Raw genomic sequence first — 17086 nt, forward strand, 5'->3', positions numbered from 1 at the left:
TAAGGAAATAGAGACTTAGATTAAGTAATTTGCCCAAGACCACATACAAAGTACCTTAATTAACTATTCCCCCACTTGATTTAGGTGGTTGGCAGTTTTTCCTTATTCTTAATAAAGATGTGATAAACCTATTTGCTTTTAAAACATTTTTCCATTTATAAAGTTATTTCCTCCGATGGGTATTTTTTTTTTATAATTTCCAAGTTTGAGTTTATTTTTTATTATTGTCTTGCTGTCATAAACCTTTCCTCTTAACTTTTATATTTATTTCTCTGTGGCTGGAGAATTTGATTGATATAACATGTTTGGGGGAATATTTGTCCTTATGATCGGTCTCTATACAGTCAAGTTTTGTAAATGTGCTAAGAACACTTGAAAAGAAAACACTCAGATTTTTTAAAATGTGGGTTATCTGTTAACTCAGCCCCACTTTTTATGCTATTCAAGTCTTCCATGTATTATTTTTACTTTTGCTTTCTTCATATGATACCGATTCTGATTTGTCATCTCGTGTGTCAGTTATTTGCATTGATTTCTTCTTATCATTATAGAGCTTGTCTTGTTATTACATGCCTTCTAGTATATGAAGTTCATTATTGCTGCTATGCTTTTACTATGCATTGCCCTTTTTAACCTTTTAATTGTGTTTTACAGATAATTTTTCTATATAATTTTGAAACCGAAATCTAAATAAGTGTAGACTAGGCTTATATTCCCCGTTGGTTTTGGTTTCCACAGTTCTTTAAAACTGAAATGCCCATTAAAAAAATTTTTTTTTAATTATCTCTGAGTGTTTTGGCAAGTATCTTTGAGTAGTTTAATTCCTTAAAGCATTTTGCCCCCTGAGTCTTTGTATCTAAAAATAACTACATGTTACCTTCACATCAGTATTACTTTGACCTGATTCAGAAATGTGTTAGTCTGTCCTTTTTCTTTGAAAGCTGTATATGCGTTTTTCTATTGTGTTAAAATAACACTGGTGAAGTGTATGGTCATCTGTATTGTTATACCTTGATAGAAGTGTTTTTGGACATTAGTTTTAGCAGTTGTTTTGCTGAGATACTTAGAAGACTGTTGCTGTTGTTCAGTCACCCAGTCGTGTCTGACTGTTTGCAACCCCATGGGTGGTAGCACTCCAGGCCTCCCTGTCCCTCAGTATTTTTCAGAGTTTGTCCAAGTTCATGTTCATTGCATTGGTGGTGCCATCCAGCCATCTCTTTCTCTGACACCCTCTTCTTCCCTCAGTCTTTCCCAGCATCAGGGACTTTTTCAGTGATCTCAGCATCAGGGACTTTTTCCTTGACTTTTTCAGGGACTTTGTTTTCATCAGATGACCGAAATACTGAAGCTTCAGCATCAATCTTTCCAGTGAATATTCAGAGTTGATCTCCCTTAAGATTGACTGGTTTGATCTCCTTGCTGTCCAAGGGACTTTCAGGAGTCTTCTCCAGCACCACAGTTCAAAGGCATCAATTCTTTGGCGCTCTGCCTTCTTTATCATCCAGCTCTCACAACTATATGTGACCACTGGGAAGACCACAGCCTTGACTAGACAGACCTTTGTCAGCAGAGTAAGGTCTCTGTTTTTCAACACAATGTCTAGGTTTCTCATTGCTTTCCTGCCCAGAAGCAATGGTCTTCTGATTTCATGGCTGCAGTCACCGTCGGCAGTGATTTTTGAGTTCAAGAAGAGGAAATCTGTCACTGCTTCCACCTTTTCCCCTTTTATTTGCCATGCAGTACTGGGGCTGAATTCCATGATCTTAGTTTTTTTAATATTTAGTCTTAAGCCAGCTCTTTCACATTCTCCCTTTGCCCTCATCAAGAGGCTCTTTAGTTCCTCTTCGCTTTCTACCGTTAGAGTGGTATTATCCATATATCTGAGGTTGTTGATGTATAATGGTATAGTAATCTGACAATTATTATACAGTTATTTTTTGCTGAAGAATGTATACACTTGGAGTCTTCTTTTTCTCCTCTGTGTCCCCACTACACCCTCCTTTTAGCATTAGGAAAATTTTGTTCTACTAAGTCACATTTTGCAACCTTATTTCTTCAAGAACCCTACTATCTAAGAGATCGCTTTTCAACGGTTCATGTCTTATCTAATATCTTCTGTTACAACATTTTCCATGGCCTTCCATCTATATGTAGAGTTTCTTACATTTACCCTCCACCTCACTAGTTCATTTTACTATCTTTTCAAGGCTGCTATTGACTGTTGCCAGTGGTTTGTGGAGAGGGCAATGGCACCCCACTCCAGTACTCTTGCCTGGAGAATCCCATGGACAGAGGAGCCTGGTAGGCTGCAGTCCATGGGGTCACTAAGAGTCGGACATGACTGAGCGACTTCACTTTCACTTTTCACTTTCATGCATTGGAGAAAGAAATGGTAACCCATTCCAGTATTCTTGCCTGGAGAATCCCAGGGACAGAGGAGCCTGGTGGGCTGCCGTCTATGGGGTCGCACAGAGTCGGGCATGACTGAAGCAACTTAGCGGCAGCAGCAGCAGTATGATTTTGAATGTGGCTATCCTGTATTTCAGGCTTCCCAGGTAACTCAGTGGTAAAGACTCTACCTGCCAGTGCAAGAGATGTAGATTCAATCCCTGGGTCAAGAAGATCCCCTGGAAAAGGAAATGGTGACCCACTCCAGTATTCCTGCCTGGGAAATCCCATGGACAGAGGAGCCTGGCGGGCTACAGTCCATGGAATCACAAAAGAGTCAGACACAACTTAGCAACCTAACAACAAATCCTGTATTTAATTTATACGTAGCCTTTACTTATCATGTCCTAGTGCCTACTTATAGCCTCATCTGCTGTTAGTATACCTGCATTGTCTTTTTTGGCCTGATCAAATATATGAATAGGATTTTAAAAAATTTTTCTTCTGCTTCTTAGAACATATTTCCTTCAGTAGAAAACTTTTCTCTCTGTCTTTAGCTAATTACTTGCACCTTTCTATGTCCAGGCTTTTAATAGACCACATGTTGAATGATCTCTGTGTACTCTATCCATATTAAAAAGGATTTATGCTGGCCAAAGATTGAAGTATATTTGAACATTCCAAATGCTTGGATAAACTTAAATTTGTCAGAGACCAAAACAGAGCTCTGTAGAGACCCAGGAACCCACCCAGCCCCTAACAGACAAGCAAAGCTACTCAGTTTGGTTTGGGCTGAAAGAACTTAGGAGGGTGAGCTAGGACTTCGGTGAGGAATGTCACCACTGAAGATACACCGACGTTCAGCCTTAGGGATTGTCCCCCCTCACCCCACTGCCTCTGGCTTCAGCCTCTCAAGATCAATCACTTCCATTTGCAGTGTCAAAACTGAAACTGCCCGCTTGGGCAGGCTGGAGGAAACAGAAACCAGTCTATCCCACGCTCAGTGCTGTCTCCCTGCCCATCCTCAGGAAGGAGCGGTGATATTGCAGCCTGCCGGTTTCACAATGACTCTCTAGCAGCTCTGCTGTCTCCTCTTTCCACCCTGTCCCAGTGAGTCCAGCTTACATCACTCCGGATCACAGGCATCTGTGGCAAAGAGCATCCTGCTTCCGTCCAGGCCGTAGAAATGGGCAATCTGTTGGTCTTCAGCAACCTTCTCATTTGGCTTCATGGAGGTGAATCTGGGCAGAGATCTTTCCAGTTTCTGGTATTTGGTTACTCCTTATTCTTAGTTTCTGGCACTGTTTTGGAGTCTGCTCTCTATATAGAATAAGGTTAATTCTAGTGGGACCTGGGTAGAGGGGGATCCAAAGCATCTGATCATTCACAGCTCACTTGCACTTGAAGTCCAGCTAATTGCCTTATGTGACATGGCTCTTGTAGACATAAATTGAACTCTGTCTTCCAGACTAATTTTCATATCAGTTATAAATCTTTCTCCCTATGTAGTGGCTGCATATGCCTCCCTTCTCCCCTTCTTTTCTAGCCAAGCAGTAACTCACCAAAAAGAGTTGATATTCCCTTGAATTAGGATGCTAAAGTCTAAAAACGGATGAGAACTTTATGAGACCCTTATATGTAAATATTACCAAGATTCATAAATTGACTCTAGGCACTAGAGCACAGTGAAAGTCCACATTCCTTTATTTTTCTAAATCAGATTCAGCCCTAAGCCACTCCTGTTTGCCTGTATCTGGGCTCCTCCCTATCCCCTGCCTTCCCATTTGGTGGAGGGGCCTGGACCTTGGTCCCCGGTGGTTCCCATGGTTACTGATGCTCTTCCTGCTGGGGTAGCCATGGCTGGTGCAGTGCCATCTGTCAGAGGCTGCTCTCGTGATGGGCCACACAGATGTCCCTCAACGTGTTCCTCTGCAGGCTTAGCCACACGCCGCAGCTTTCGAGGCCACAGGCTTAATGATCAGTCACCAGAGACGACCAAGTGCCAGGTCTCTGCCAGCCCCACGTGGAAGGTTTCCTAAGGAAGCTGGAGTAAGTGTTTTTGTGTATATAACTAAACAAATATTTATGGCAGGCCATGTATGGCCAAGGCACCGTGAAAAGATCTGAGGATTTAAAGGTGATTAACAGTCTCTGTTGTCAAAGGTGCATAACCTTGATGAGATGGAAATGAGACATATATAAGGCTCATTGTCAATATTGCAAAGGAAGTGAAGTGAACTCACTCAGTCGTGTCTGACTCTTCGTGACCCCATGGACTGTAGCCAACCAGGCTCCTCTGTGCATGGAATTTTCCAGGCAAGAATACTAGAGTGGGCTGCCATTTCCTTCTCCAGAAGATATTCCTGACCCAGGGACTGAACTCGGGTCTCCCAAATTGTAGGCAGACGCTTTACCGTCTGAGCCACCAGGGAAGTCCCAAAGGACAATTAGATAAATACCATAGGAGACTGGATAAAAGGAGAATGTGCTAAGTGCATCTGTTTCCAAAATGGACTTGAATCTCTGCTTTGCTCCATCTCTGCTGATTCCATCCTGGTCACAGCCACCCTTTTTCCCTCTTGGAGAACATAGGAGCTTCCTAGCTGGGCATGTGCCACTGTTCAGAATCCAACCCCATGCTCTCCACACAGCAGTCTCAGGGATACTAGTGATACTTTTTATTTAGTTTTTAAATATTTATTTATCTGTCTGCCAGGTCTTGGTTGCCCCATGTGGGATCTAGTTCCCCAACCAGGGATCAAACTCGGGCCCCCTGCATTGGGAGTCTTAGCCCCAGGACCACCAGAGGAGCCCCTGGTGGTACTTTTTTAAAAAGCAAATGAGAATGTGTTACTCCCCTGCTGAAAACCCTTCAGTGGCTTCTAACCGCCCTGAGAATGAAATCCCAACTCCTGGCGGTGGCCTCAAAGGTCAAGTTTGATCTGAGCCCGGCCCTGTCTGCCCAGCAGCCTTCCCTCCTCCCAGTTCCCTCCACTCAAGCTTTTCCACCCGTTTCCCATCTCATGACCAGGCCCTTCTGATTGTTTAGAGAGCAGCAGGGGGGCCTCCTCCTGGAGGCCTCCCACCCATCATTTTCTCCCATAACACCTTTTGTTTTCCCTGAAGAAGTTTACCAAATGTACAATGGTATCCCCCTATTCAGGGATCTCTCCCTACCTGATGGTGAGGTCCCTGGGGCCAGCCCCACCCTGGCCTGTCTCCTGGTGTGCACCTGTGGGCCTGGCACTCACTAAGTACAGCGTCTGTTTCTTTAACCAAGACAGCCCGAGGCCTACAAAATATTTCAGTGGGTGGATCAAGGGCACAAGAAATAATGGCATAACCAACATTGTCAAAGGCCACACCACACTGCATAGTTGTAGGCAAAAGTAGGCCGGAATGTCTCAAACATAGCACACGCTTTACTAATGGTGATTTTGAATCCTACCCTGGAATGTGTATGCATATTTTAAGCTGTTTTCAATCATTGCTTTTTTTTAATTGAGACAGTTGTTATTAAGGGCAGTCAGTAGAAGAAGTAGTTTACTTCTAATCCTGGGCCACTTCCTCACTGACATGGAGCTTCGAAAACTGAGAGCGTGATCTGGTGTAGGTCATTACAGGGCTCTGCTGAGAAGGAGTGAATGTTTTAAAGTGTCTCCGTAGTATTTGTATTCCTGAAGTTCTCTGCAGTGCTCTTTTGGTTACTTAATCTCTTTTTTGTTTTGATCAAAACTTTGACTTGAACAAATATTGCTGATTGGAATGATGAAAGGCAATATTATCCTGGAGATATATTTTAGTGAACTTTTGATTTAAAGAAGCCCAGCCCAGCTCTGACTGTCTCTTTCCCAGGTCTGGACCTATTCTCTGTTCCAGCTGAGATGTTTATATAATGCATAAGGCTGCTCCTGCCTGACTAGGACTGGTGATTAAGAGCTCAGGATAATGAAATCTGCACAGTTGAAACTTGGCTGTTGGCTATAGTTATTATGCAACTCTTAACATTTCCCTTTTGTTTCTGCCAATAATATAAAATTCTCAGTCTTTCTTTCATAGCTAACTCTCCAAAGATGCTCAAATTTGTTCCACTAGGTTTTTTAATGACCAAGTTAAATTATTTCTTAAAGTTCAGAGTATATGCTTTTCTAAAGGACAAGAAAATTTAGTGGCTGTGCAATTGCCCTGTTCAAACTGTCAATAACAGCTGAATGGAGCTTGAAGTACAAAGGCCCCTCTATGGTCTTAGATTTCTGTCTTTAAGCAGACTGCTCATCCGGCCTTGACTGCATTAGCAAATATAACAAGAGACACGGCAAAAGTGACAGGAAGAGAGAGCATATTCTAATAATGGGGTCATGTGGAGCAACTAGGAGGTCTTAGTGAAGCATCTTAGACAAATGGTCAACCTTTCCTGGCCCATCCTCTCTAAGATCTGAATTTCTAGTGTTACAAGAAAATTGCACCCTTACCTGAATTCAAATAGTGACCCTATACTAATGTGCACCCATTTGGAACAAGAAGGACTATCTTGGGTTTTATGCACCACAGCACCCACAAATTACTCAGTTATGGAGACAAGATTCTGATAGTCATCTAGCTGTCATGTAACTGGGGACGTGAATGTGCCTGACTCTTCCTGAGAACCTGTTTGTTAAGAATAGGACACCATGTAGACCATCATCTCAAGGACTCAAGGTGAGGGGTAGAGCCACCACCACAGGAAGGAAAACACTTTGAAGAGGAGCGTAGGGCAGCTGAAGTCATGTTAGGCTACATCTCTGTTTCTCCTGTGGTTGGCCCTGGAAGAATCACGAGTATATTGGGGACCCATGGGCCAGAGAGAGCAGACAGAGCTTTATAGAAGAGGGACATTGTATGCTCATATATTCCAAGCACTTCAGTGTATGGCAGTGGGTGGGCCAAAAGTTTTGTTTGGGTTTTTCTATAAGATGTGATGGAAAAAATCTGAATGAACTTTTTGGCCAACCTATTAGTACCCCCAGAAACACCTCATGATTCATTGATTCAGTGCACAAGATGGGCACTTTGATGTTACAACCTCAGGAAAAAGATAAAAAGGTCACAAACCACCATTCAGTGATTTGCTAATATAAGAAAACATGAGTGAAAGAGAAACAGAGTATTTGTGTTTTCGATTGCTTCTCCTAAAATCATTTATTGATACAGAGGAGAAAGAAATTTAGTCTATGGGGAGGTGGGGCAATAAGGAAAACTTTTTAGAGGAGGTAATATCTGAGTTGGGCTTCCCAGGTGGCGCTAATGGTAAAGAACCTGCCTGCCAATGCCAGAGACATAAAGAGATGTGGGTTGGATCCCTGGGTCGGGGAAGATCCCCTGGAGGAGGGCATGGCAACCGACTCCAGGATTCTTGCCTGAAGAATCCCATGGACAGAGGAGCCTGGAGGGCTACAGTCAGTGGGGTTGCAAAGGGTTGGGCATGACTGAAGCGACTCAGCACAATATCTGAGTAAGATTTTGAGGAATGAATAGAATTCACCAGGCAGATGAGGAAGAGTAGAGGTTCAAACAATGTTTAGAATTCTGAGAGTCATTTTGTGTGGCTAAAGCAAGTTGTGTTAGTTCCCTATTGCTGCTGTAACAAATTACTGAAAGTTAAATGTCTTAAACCAATAGATTTATTATCTTACAATCCTAGAGGTCAGAGGAGTGAAATGGGTCTCACTGTGGTAAAGTCAAACTGTTCCTGCTGGAGGCTCTAGGGAAGAATCTATTTCCTCACCTGTTCCAGCTTCTGAAGATTACCTGTATTTCTTGGCTTAAGGCCCTTCCCTCTATCTTCAAAGTCATCTTCTATTTCTCTCTGATTCTGACCTTTTGCCTCCTTATTTCACCTGTGAAGGAAGCTTGTGATTACACTGGGCCTACCCAGCTAACCCAGGATAATCTCCTTATAGTAAGGTCAGCTGATTAGCAACCTTAATTCCATCTGCTACCCTGGTTCCCACATGCCATGTAACAGAACATATTCATAGCTCCCGGAGATGTCAACCATAGACATCTTTGATGATCCATTGTTCTGCCTACTATGCATGTAGTACAGAAAGTTGAGGGTGATGGTGATCACTCCAGAGGGGCCTATAATTAAATGTTAATTATATATATAGGGTATACATGTGGGCTTTCCTGGTGGCTCAGTGGTAAAGAATTCACCTGCCAATGCAGGAGATGTGGGTTTGATCCCTGGGTCAGGGAGATCCTCTAGAGAAGGAAATGGCAACCCATTCCAGTATTCTTGCCTGGAAAATCCCATGGCCAGAGGAGCCTTGCGGGCCACTGTCCAGGGGGTTGCAAAAGAGTCAGACACAACTTAGCAACTAAACAACAAACAGCTGTATGTATGTGGTATATTTTAAATGGAGAAGTCAAGGTTCTGGAGGTCTTCCTAAAGTAGGATGTGCATGTTTCAGCTAACTATTGCTATGTAACAAACCACCCCAAAACTTGGTGGCTTACACAACAGTTTATTATTTGTTATGATTCTGTAGGTTGGCCAGGTGATTCATCAGCTGGTTTCACCCAGGTTCACTCATAAAGCGACATTCAGCTGGAAGGTTGGCTGGCCTAGAAGATCCAAGATGACCTGACATTATGTGTCCTCTGGTGATGGCCAACAGCCAAACTGCTTCGGTCTTCCTCATTGAGTTCTTATCTTCCACTGGGCAGGCCTCAAGACCTTGCTCCATCAGCATGCAGGACCTGTGGAGGCCTTGATTCCAAAACTCACACAGCATCGCATTCATCAGATTCTTTTGAGTTGGGCCAGGAAGTCACTTATTTAAGAGGTAGGGAAATAGATTCTAGCTCCTCATGGCAGTTGCTGCTGTGGCCATATTTCACACAGCACAAGCTGTAAAGATAGGGGGCTTTGCTCTGAGAGCAGAATCTCGAGATTGGAGATTTCAGAGGTAAAATGTTTCTGGATGATGACAATATCCGGCGCATGGCTAAAAGCTATGCATGCCTCAAGTAGAGGGTGCTGAATATCCCTGGCACTGAAGAGGTGAAGAAGCTGCGAGGCTGGGTATGGGCTGCATCATCCTGAGCACACAGGACCAAGCTGCTGGCGAATGTGGAAGCGTGAGGTAAAGTCTAGCACATGACAGTGATAATGGCAGGGGCCAGATAACCAAGCCAGGCGGGATAACTCGATAGGCAGAAGATCAAGACCACACTGTTCCATGTCAGCCTAGTGGAGGGAGGCTAGTCTGCAGAGCAGTAGCTCACTAAGTCCTTCACTTCCCAGCCTCCACAATGTCTTATTCATGTACCAGTTTTTTCTTTTAATGTTGAAATAGTTGATTTACAATATTGTGTTAGTTTTAGTTCTACAACAAAGTGATTCACTTATACATACATATATATATATATACACACATGTATGTGTGCTTTTTCAGATTCTTTTCCATTTTAAGTTATTACAAGATATTGAATATAGTTCCCTGTGCTATACAGTAGGTCCTTGTTGTTTATCAATTCTATGTATAGTAATGTGTATCTGTTAATCCCAAACTCCTACCTTATCCCTCCCTCCCACCTTTCCCTTTGGGTACCCATAAGTTTGTTTTGTATATATGTGAGTCTGTTTCAGTTTTGTAAAGAAGTTCATTTATATCCTTTTTTTAGATTCTAGGTAGAAATGGTATCGTGATACTTGTCCTCTCTGTCTGACTTACTTCAGTTAGTATGATGATCTCTAGGTCATGTTGCTGCAAATAGCATTATATCATTCTTTTTGACAGCTACGTAATACTCCATTGTGAGAATATATGTGTGTGTGTGTGCATGCACCTGTGCACACGCTTCTTTATATCCATTTATCTGCTGATAGACACAGCTTAGGTTGCTTCCATGTCTTGGCTACTGAAAACAGTGCTGCTATGAACATTGGGGGTGCACATATCTTTTCAAATTAGAGTTTTCATCTTTTTGAGATATATGCCCAGAATTGGGATTGCTGGATCATATGATAATTCTGTTTTTAATTTTTTTTAGGAAACTCCATACTGTTCTCCATAGGGATTGCACCAATTTACATTTCCACTAGTAGTGTAGGAGGGTTCATCCTCGCTAGTATTTATTATATGTAGACTTTTGATGATGGCCATTCTGACTGGTGTGAGTTGATACCTCATTGTAGTTTTGATTTACATTTTTCTAATAGTGATGTTGAACATCTTTTCATAGGCCTTTTGGTCACCTGTATGTCTTCTTTGGAGAAGTGTCTATTTAGATATTCTGCCCATTTTTTGATTTTTTTTAATGTATATTGAGCCGTATGAGCTATTTGTATATTTTGGAAATTTGTCCCTTGTCAATCACATCATTTGCAGATAATTTCTCTTAATCCATAGATTGTCTTTTTGGCTCGTTTATGGTTTCCTTTGCTGTGCAAAAGCTTGTAAGTTAGTTTAGATCTCATTTGTTTACTTTTGTTTTTATTTCTTTTGCCTTGGGAAACTGACCTAAGAAAACATTGCTATGATTAATGTCAGAGAATGTATTGCTTATGTTTTCTTCTAGAAGTTTTATGGTGTCATGTCTTATATTTAAGTCTTTAAGCCATTTTGAGCTAATTTTAGTGTGTGGATGAGGGACTGTTCCTTTTTGTTTATTTATTTTTGGCTGCCCTAGGTCTTCACTGCTGCGTGGGCTTTCTCTAGTCGTAGCAAGTGGGGGCACCTCTTAATTGTAGGGCACGAGCTTCTCACTGCAATAGCTTTTCTCGTTGCAGATCAAGGCTCTGGGATGTGCCAGCTTCGCGTGGGCTCAGTAGCTGTGGCACAGGGGCTTAGTTGCCACACAGCATGTGGAATCTTCCTAGACCAGGGATTGAACCTGTGTCCCCTGCATTGACAGATGGATTCTTCTTTTTATGGGGACTTTAGCAAATGTTTCGGAGAAGGCAATGGCACCCCACTCCAGTATTCTTGCCTGGAAAATCCCATGGATGGAGGAGCCTGGTGGGCTGCAGTCCATGGGGTCGCTAAGAGTTGGACATGACTGAGCGACTTCACTTTCACTTTTCACTTTCATGCATTGGAGAAGGAAATGGCAACCCACTCCAGTGTTCTTGCCTGGAGAATCCCAGGGACGGGGGAGCCTGGTGGGCTGCTGTCTATGGGGTCACACAGAGTCAGACACGACTGAAGTGACTCAGCAGCAGTAGCAGTAGCAAATGTTTTATGTTTTTAAATTTTATTTTTAAGTGGAAGATAATTGCTTTACAATATTGTATTGGTTTCTGCCATACAACAAGGTAAATCAGTCATAAGTATACATATGTTCCCTCCCTCTTGAACATCCCTCCCACCCCCGAGCCGATCCCACTCTTCTAGGTCATCACGGAACACCAGGTTGAGCTCTCTCTGTTATGCAGCAACTTCCCACTAGCTATGCGCTTTACATATGGTAGTGTATATGCCTCAATGCTATTCTCTGAATTCATTCCACCCTCTCCTTACCCCACTGTGTCCACAAGTCTGATCTTTATGTCTGCATCTCTGTTCCTGCCCTGAAAACAGGTTCATCAATAACCATTTTTCTAGGTTCATATATATGTGTTAATATATGATATTTGTTTTTCTCTTTCTGACTTACTTCACTCTGAATAACAGGCTCTGGGTTCATCCACCTCACTAGAACTGAATCAGATTCATTCCTTTTTATGGTTGAGTAATATTCCACTGTATATACATACCACAATTTCTTTATCCATTCCTCTGTTGATGGACATCTGGGTTACTTCTATGTCCCAGCTATTGTAAATAGTGCTGGTAGATGGATTCTGAACCACTGGACCACCAGGGAAGTCCAAGGGAGTGTTCTGATTTCACTGACTTACATGTGGCTCTTCCGGCTTTCCCAACACCGCTTGCCAGAGAGACCATCTTTTGTCCATTGTATATTTTTGCCTCCTTTGTCAAAGATTGACTGTAGGTTTGAGGGTTTGTTACTGGGCTCTCTATTCTATAGAGAATAGGGCTTTTTGTGCCAGTACCACACTGCTTTAATTACTGTAGCTTTGTAGTATTATCTGAAGTCTGGGAAGGATATGCCTCCATCTTTGTTCTTTTTCCTCAATTGCTTTGGGTCTTTTGTGGCTCCATATAAGTGTTAGGACTATTTGCTCTAGTTATGTGAAAAATTTGATAGGGACTGCAATAAATCCATAGTTTGCTTTGGATGATATGGCCATCTTAACAGTATTAATTCTTTCAATTCCAAGGCCATGGAATATCTTTCCATTTCTTTTCAGTCATCTTAAGTTTCCTTCATCAATGTTTTAGAGTTCTCAGAGTGTAAATCTTTCACCTCCTTTGTCAGGTTTATTCCTAGGTTTTGTTTTGTTGTTTTAGGGGGCTTTTTTTTTTTTGGACGTGATGTTAAAAGTGATTTTTTTTTTTTTACTTTCTTTTATTTCATTGTTACTGTAAAGAAATGCAACAGATATATGTATATTAATCTTGTATCCTGCTACTTTGCTGAATTTGTTTATTAGTTCTAATAGTTTTTGTGTGGAATCTTTCCGATTTTCATATGCATGTTATCTACATATAATGACAATTTTACCTCTTCCCTTCCAATATGGACACTTCTTTCTTTCTTTCTTTTTGTTGCTGTTGTCTGATTACTATAGCTAGGACTTCCGATACTGTGTTAACTAAAAGTGGTGAGAGTTGGCATCCTTCTCTTGTTCCAAATTTTAGTGGGAAGGCTTTCAGTTTTTCACCATTGAGTATTATGTTGGCTGTGAGTTTGTCATAAATAGCTTTTATTATGTTGAGATATGTTCCCTCTATACCCACTTTCCTGAGAGTTTTTATCACGAGTGGATATTGAATTTTATCCGTTGCTTTTTCTGCATCTATTGAGATGATCTTTTGACTTATGTCTTTTCTATTGTTGATGTGATATAACATTGATTTTACATATGCTAAACCATCCTTGTGACCCGAGGATGAATCCAACTTGGTCATGTTGTAGGACCCTTTTTTGGGTTTTTTTATTCAGTTTGCTAATATTTTGTTGAGGATTTTTGCATCTGTATCCATCCAGGATATTGGCCTGTAATTTTTTGGTAGTGTCTTTGCTTCATAGAATGACTTTGGGAGTGTTCCCTCCCCTTTAGTGTTTTGGAAGAGTTTGAGATGTTTTGGTGTAAGTTCTTCTTCATATGTTTGGTAGAATTCCCTAGTGAAGCCATCCAGTCCTGGACTTTTGTTTGCAAAGAATTGTTTTTTAGTTACAGATTCTATTTCCCTTTTGGTCAGTTCAGATTTTCTGTATCTTCTTGGTTCAGTTTTGGTGGGCTGTATGTTTCTATAAACTTGTCCATTTCTTCTGGGTTCTCTAGTTTGTTGGCATACTATTGTTTGTAGTAGTCTCTTATGGTTTTTTGCATTTCTGTAGTAACATGTTATTTCTCCTCTTGCATTTATCACTTACTTGTTTTAAAATAAACTTTTTTAATTGAAGGGTAATTGCTTTACATACTTTTGTTGTTTTCTGTCAAACATAAACATGAATCAGCCAGAGGTATGCATATGTCCCCTCCCTCTTGAAACAAACTTTTGACTTCAAAAAAGTATATAAGTAGATTTTTCAGATAGCATTTTAACTATCAGCCTTCATGTCCTGAAGAGTCAGTGAAAGTATGAAATCAGTTTCAAGTAGGTTTAATCTCACTCAAAACCTACTTGAAATTGATTTCATTACTGGGTTGGGAAGATCCGCCAGAGAAGGGATAGGCTACCCGCTCCAGTATTCTTAGGCTTCCCTGGTGGCTCAGATGGTAAAGAATCTGCCTACAGTCCATGGGGTCGCAAAGAATTGGACAATACCGAGCAACTTTAACTTTCACTTTTTTTACAGAGCTGCCATGGTATCAGTCTCAATTCTTCCCAGCTGTTCTTTTCCTTTTGATACCTTCCTAGTCTCCTCAGATATAGATCTAAAGACAAAAGAGGCCAGCTGGATTTATGGTGGTGATATTTATTAACAATGTTAAATGAATATTTATTATTCTCTTCCCAGGTAAATAAAAATCAGAAACCAGATAGTTATTATCCTGATGGTCCTTAGAGCTCATGCAACCATAAGAGTGCTAGATATGGATAAATTTGAGCCCATAACAAGCAAAGAACGATACAATTGCATATGTTTATAATATTTGTTTATGTGTAACAGATGAATAATTGGCTTACAAGAATAGCATGAGTTTACATCTTTGACTGTGATTTCAGACTCTTAAAGTACTTTTTAGATTGCTGCTAAATAAATTTCTACCCAAGAGGAAAGATGTGGAACCTCAGATTTTGGAAATCCAGCACGCTCTTCCTGGAAATGCCCCATGTAGAGTGCGTGATCCGGGCTGAGAGGATTTCATTCCGCCTGCCTTTCACGTCCTTACATGTTGTCCCCTTGGCGCAGAGCTCAGCACCTTCTGGCAGTCACTTTGATTTTGTGCAGACTGTTAGAGATTAGAGGACCAGCGGATGTTATTATCACCTTTGACCCAGAAATTCTTTTTAGGACCGTGCATGAGATGTGTCTATAAATAAGTAAGATATTTTTGTAACCACGGCCTTAATATAAAGCCAGGAGGGCTTCTGCCCCCCTGAAAGTCATCGTCTGTAAAAGCTGTGCAGCTATTCCACCAGAGCTGCCATGATTCAAGTTATTTGGGGGACTCCTCTTTGGGGTTGCTATCAAAGGAAGTTCACAAGCCAACAAGAAAACCAGTTTTAGATTTTTTGTATTGTGTCCAAATTTTTACTAAATCTAAACATTCTTCCAAATTTAATGGATTGGCTTTATTTGACTTTTATCTACCTAAAGAAAGTGAAAGTGTTGGTCGCTCAGTCACGTCCGACTCTTTGAGACTCCCCATAGACTATAGCCCACCAGGCTCCTCTTGTCCATGGAATTTTCCAGGCAAGGATACTGTTGCCACTCCCTTCTCCAGAGAATTTTCCTTACTCAGGGATCAAACCCAGGTCTCCTGCATTGCAGGCAGATTCTTTACCATCTGAGCCCATTTTATCTATCTAAAAAAGTAAAATTCACTCCAAAAAGTAAAGTTTGAATGTCATGTAGGACATTCAAAATGATAGACCTTAGGTTTCAGAGTTGTGAGTCTCCAAATGCAACCTGTTTTTTTCTGACACAGGCTATCCCATGGTAATAGCGCCAGAAGCTTGTCAAAGACTGTTATGAAGTGCTGCCGTTTTTATTCTAGAATCTAGAAATGCTGCATAAAAAGATCTTTAACCTAGCTTTCCAACTCAATTATCCTTTAGCTACCTGTGACCTCCTCTTCTCCCCTTCCCCACCTAGAACTTTTACGGCCTTCTTTTTATCAGGTCAGCTGTGCTCCATTTTGTACTTAGGGTCTTAAGTTTTCAATAAATTATCTTTAATTGCTCTACTAAAGTGTATCCTTTGTATAGGTCTTTATGAGTCTTAAGTTCATGATTTTTGCATCTAATTCTGGTCTTCCACCTGACTCACTTTTGTTGTCGTCTCTAAGTATTCATTTCAACATCATGATTATAATTTTGGAAGCATCTGTGTGTCAGGTGTTACACCAGTGGCTGAGAACCTCAGTTCACCTTCTGCTCATGACATTAGGAAATCAGGGTACTGTAATTCCCACTTAACAGATGAGGAAGCTGAGGCTCAGATGGTGCAGATAACTTGCCTAAAATCACATAAAATGGCCAGAAAGAGGGGAGACGAGGACTCAAACTCCCATGCACCGAAAGCAGGATTTCCCAGCTCCCCCACTGTAGTATTTGGGGCTGAATAATCCTTTGTTGCAGGGGCCGTCCTGTGCATTGTAGGATGTTTAGCAGCATCTCTGGCCTCTGCCTACCTGAAGCCAATAGCACCTCCCTCCACCCCACTGGGATAACTAAAAATGCCTCCAGGCATTGCCAGATGTTCTAGGGCCAGTATTTAGGAATCACTGGAAACATGGCAAGTCATGCTTTTGCCATGTTATACTATTAAATCAAGAACTGATAAAACCACAGAATTTTAAGGCTGAATTGTAAAGAGATTGATTTTTAGAGTCATCACACCTGGATAATCATCAGAATTGGAGATATTTAAAGACTTTCATTTCCAACCCAAGACCTTCAAAATATCAGCATTTGCCAGCTGGGGGACAGGTATCTATTTTAAGCCTCTTCACAGTGTAGGCTCAGACCTTAACCTCACCACACATCTTTTCCTTGAATCACTCCATTCTGTTCCTGCCAAATAGTTCTCCATCCTCGGGTTTAACACCTCCTGTGATGCTGTTATCTATGTTCAGATGGTCCTAACTGTGCAGAAACACAGTTCTTCTTAATATTGTTCCTTCTACCTCTCCTTTTATACCTTTTATCTCACATTATCCAAATTATCATTTTTCTTACATCGAATGAATTAAACATATACTGAGTCCCAGTTATGTATCAGGCCCCACTCTGAGCATTTTTTTTTTATTTTTTATTGAAGGATAATTGCTTTACAGAATTTTGTTGTTTTCCATCAAACCTCAACATGAATCAGCCATAGGTGTACATATATCCCCTCCCTTTTGAACCTCCCTCCCATCTCCTGCCCCATGCCACCCCTCTAGATTGATACAGAGCCCCTGTTTGAGTTT

General features: G+C 41.3%; 1 protein-coding gene across 40 annotated transcripts in view; it reads left to right on the forward strand.

Moving 5' to 3' along the window:
- The window catches only part of RHOBTB1 (Rho related BTB domain containing 1), a 141888-nt gene that overhangs the window by 81931 nt on the left and 42871 nt on the right, over window positions 1-17086 (forward strand). For 2 of the 40 annotated variants that reach the window (XM_086382348.1, XM_086382343.1), the window contains exon 3: window positions 8919-9215. The exons of 34 other annotated variants lie outside the window; for them this stretch is intronic. The gene's annotated coding sequence lies outside the window, so the exon portion shown is untranslated. Of the gene's footprint in view, window positions 1-3416; window positions 3624-4323; window positions 4438-8918; window positions 9216-9376; window positions 9516-16465; window positions 16605-17086 lie in introns of those variants that run through there. 4 more of the 40 variants (XM_086382358.1, XM_086382359.1, XM_086382353.1 and 1 more) reach the window with 4 other exon arrangements.

The sequence above is a fragment of the Bos grunniens genome, chromosome 28, assembly GCF_055505025.1.
Source record: "Bos grunniens cultivar Pamir isolate PY7600 chromosome 28, Bosgru_T2T1.0, whole genome shotgun sequence".
Classification (NCBI taxonomy): domain Eukaryota; kingdom Metazoa; phylum Chordata; class Mammalia; order Artiodactyla; family Bovidae; genus Bos; species Bos grunniens.